Source organism: Acomys russatus, chromosome X, assembly GCF_903995435.1.
Source record: "Acomys russatus chromosome X, mAcoRus1.1, whole genome shotgun sequence".
NCBI classification, from domain to species: Eukaryota; Metazoa; Chordata; class Mammalia; order Rodentia; family Muridae; genus Acomys; species Acomys russatus.
In genome coordinates, this window is record NC_067169.1 from 113,089,319 (window position 1) to 113,093,469 (window position 4,151).

Genomic DNA, 4,151 nt, shown 5'->3' on the forward strand with positions numbered 1-4,151 from the left:
CAAGTGCAAGTGGATTAAAGACCTCAGCATAAAACCAGGGACATTAATTCAGTTAGAGGAAAAAGTGGGGAAGAGCCTGGAACACATTGGCACAAGAGACAAATTCTTGAAGAGTACACCAACAGCCCAGGCCTTGAGGTCAACAATTAATAAATGGGACCTCATAAGGCTGAGAAGCTTCTGTAAGGCAGGAGACACTGTCAGCAGAACAAAGCGAAAGCTTACAGACTGGGAAAAGATCTTCACCAACCCTTCATCTGACAAAGGTCTAATATCCAAAATATATAAAGAACTCAAGAAATTAAACACCACCAAACCAAACAACCCAATTGAGAAATGGGGCTCAGAACTAAACAGAATTCTCAACAGAGGAATATCAAATGGCTGAGAAACACTTAAAGAAATGCTCATCCTCGTTAGTCATCAGAGAAATGCAAATCAAAACGACACTGAGATTCCATCTTACACCCATCAGAATGACTAAGATAAAAAATTCAAGTGACACCACATGCTGGCGAGGATGTGGAGAGAGAAGGACACTCCTTCATTGCTGGTGGGAATGCAAACTAGTACAGCCACTTTCGAAATCTATCTGGTGCTATCTCAGAAAAATGGGAATAGGGCTTCCTCAAGACCCAGCTATTCCACTCCTTGCAATATACCCAGAAGATGCCCTACCACACAACAGGGACATATGCTCAACCATGTTCATAGCTGCTTTATACATAATAGCCAGAACATGAAACAGCCTAAGTGTCCCTCAGTAGAAGAATGGATTAAGAAACTGTGGTACATTTACACTATGGAATACTACTCAGCTATTAGAAACAACGAATTCCTGAAATTTGTGGACAAATGGATTGAACTAGAAATTATCATAATGAGCGAGTTCACCCAGAAGCAAAAAGAGACAAACGGTATATACTCACTTATATGAAGACACTAGCCCAAGGGATACATCCCATGAAAAACTTTACTTACCAGGAAAGTGGGTCAGTGGGGAGGACATCCTATTGAGACTTCAGGTGAGAGTAGCATGAAAGAATGGGGAAATAGAAGGATCCAGAGGGTCCTGGAAACCTACAAGAAGAACTTTATGACAGGCAGATCTGGGTCCTGGGGTCCTCCTCAAACTAAGGCACCAGCCAAGGAAAATATAGGCAGTAAACTTTGAACCCCTACCCAGACCTAGCTGATGAACAGGATATTCTCCATCATTGAGTGGAGAGTGAGATCTGACTCTCACACGAACTCTGGAGCCCCTTTTCTGACCACGTTCCCTGGATGGGGAGGCATGGCAGCACTCAGAGGAAGGATAGCAAGTTACCAAGAAGAGACTCGATACCCTAAGAGCATATATAGGGGAAGGAGGTCTCCCTCAGTCACAGACATAGGAGAGGGGAGAAGGGGGGAGGCAGGAGGGAGGGAGGAATAGGAGGATACAAGGGAAGGGCTAACAATTGAGATGTAATATGAATAAATTAATAAAAACATAATGTATAAAATGTCTAAGAGATACAAATGAAAACTATAATAAGACACCGCTTCAGAATCATCATCATCAGTACTTTAGAAAATACTTAAGGAGGAGGGAGGAGTGGAGATGGCGGCGGCGGCGGCTCGGGGGGGAGCCGCTGGGGTCGGCCCGGGGGTCCTGGGGGAGGTGGAGGTAGTGAAAGGGCAGCCATTCGGCGTGGGCCCACACTACACGCAGCTGCAGTACATAGGCAAGGGTGCTTACGGCATGGTCAGCTCAGCTTACGACCACGTGCGCAAGACCAGAGTGGCCATCAAGAAGATCAGCCCCTTCGAGCATCAAACCTACTGCCAGCGCACACTGAGGGAAATCCAGATCTTGCTGCGCTTCCGCCGTGAGAATGTCATAGGCATCTGAGACATCCTGCTAGCGCCCACCCTGGAAGCCATGAGGGATGTTTACATTGTTCAGGACCTCATGGAGACAGATCTGTACAAGCTGCTCAAGAGCCAGCAGCTGAGCAATGACCACATCTGCTACTTCCTCTACCAGATCCTCCGGGGCCTCAAGTACATCCACTCAGCCAATGTGCTGCACCGGGACCTGAAGCCCCTCCAATCTGCTCATCAACACCACCTACGACCTTAAGATCTGTGATTTTGGCCTGGCCCGGATTGCTGACCCTTAGCATGACCACACTGGCTTTCTGACAGAGTATGTGGCCACACGCTGGTACCGAGCTCCAGAGATCATGCTCAACTCCAAGGGCTACACCAAATCCATTGACATCTGGTCTGTGGGCTGCATTCTGGCTGAGATGCTCTCCAACCGACCCATCTTCCCCGGCAAGCACTACCTGGACCAGCTTAACCATATTCTAGGTATCCTGGGCTCCCCATCCCAGGAGGACCTTAACTGTATCATCAACATAAAGGCTTGGAACTACCTACAGTCTCTGCCCTCTAAAACCAAGGTGGCTTGGGCCAAGCTTTTCCCCAAATCAGACTCCAAAGCACTTGACCTGCTGGACCGGATGTTAACCTTCAACCTCAACAAGCGCATCACTGTAGAGGAAGCCCTGGCTCACCCCTACCTGGAGCAGTACTATGACCCGACAGACGAGCCGGTGGCGGAGGAGCCCTTCACCTTCGACATGGAGCTGAATGACCTCCCCAAGGAGCGGCTGAAGGAGCTCATTTTCCAAGAGACAGCCCGCTTCCAGCCAGGGGCACAAGAGGCCCCCTAACAAGAACAGACATCCCTGTCGCCCGGGGCCTGGTCCTGCTCCTACCCGCTCCTTCTCTGCAGATTGTCAGAAAATGAAACTTTGCTCAACCCAGACCCCGGCAGCCCAGGCTGGACCAAGGATGGGCTTGGCACCCTTCTCTCACTTTCCTGGGGTCCCCTGCCTCGGGCAGGCTTCTCCCACTGCAATCCCCTGCCCCATCTCCCTGGGGCATGCATGAGTGGTGAGATGGCCCCAGAGCTGATCTCTGCTGCTCTGCCTTCATCTACTCCCGCTAGCCCAGTTCTGGTTGACCGGCCCGGAATGACAGGGCCTTGACTGCCGTAGGACCTCTGCTACGGAGGGGTGGAGGACACTGATTAGGACTCAGGCTAAGCTCTGCCCAACTTTTCTTGTTGGCACCCCACCCCATTTTCCCCGAAGGAACATTCCTAAGTCTCAAGGGCTAGTTTCCTGAGGGGCCAGGCCCAGGCCAAACCCTTCTCCCCTTTCAAAGCTGCCACGTGTGTGCCCTTGCTGCTTCTGTGTGTGGGTGATTCGAAGTGGAGGTGGGGCCGGTGGAGAGCCGGTGCCCCTCCACACCTCCCGTGCCTGTATCTAATATATAAATATAGAGATGTGTATACCATGAAAAAAAAAAAAAGAAAATACTTAAGAAATATGATAATGATATTGATATCAAATAATAACTATAAGCTTCCTATAGTATCGTTATTAGAAGAGGTTGGTTGTATTGGTTGATTTGGTAAACAATTTGCTATATGATGAAAAGAATAAACACATAACTCATACATTATAAATATGTACCTAAAATAATAAAAATATTTGCATGGATCTTTGGACACAAATATTTAAAGCAGCATTATTCATTCTAGTCTAATAGGGAAACACTCACATTTCTGTGGGTTGATGAATTTGCTGAATAAAACGGTATGTTTGCCTGAAGTATGACACCTTTTAGTCATAAAATGAATACAGTTCTGACACATTCTAGAGCATTCATAAAACTTTATATTATTATGCTAAGTGAACAATATCACAGAAAGAATCGACAAAAGGTTTCACTTGATTTTCATAGATAACCCATAATATGCAACAGAGAAATAGTAGAATTCTGTCTTCCATGATGAGATAGACAGCACAGAATGTAGGTACATTGATTAATGAAGTCTTTGACATTTTTTAAAGGTATTGAAAAATGTTCACACTTTAGATTGTGCCCAGTGTTGCACAACTAGAAACTACTGGATTTTGTGCTATAATTGAGTATATTTAATGAGTCTAGATTATATCACAGTAAAGCTATAAAAATTGAGTATGTATTGAAATTTGCTCAGTAATAAATTACAATTAAGAAAACAAAGTACAGAGAATCAGATTGAGCTGTGCATACAAAACAATGGGCTTTGTAATTAAAAATCTTCCCAC

At 46.1% G+C, this 4,151-nt stretch overlaps 1 pseudogene; it reads left to right on the forward strand.

The window, feature by feature from the left end:
* Positions 1-1,603: 1,603 nt before the first annotated feature.
* Positions 1,604-3,248, forward strand: LOC127184983 (mitogen-activated protein kinase 3-like; annotated as a pseudogene).
* Positions 3,249-4,151: the final 903 nt, after the last annotated feature.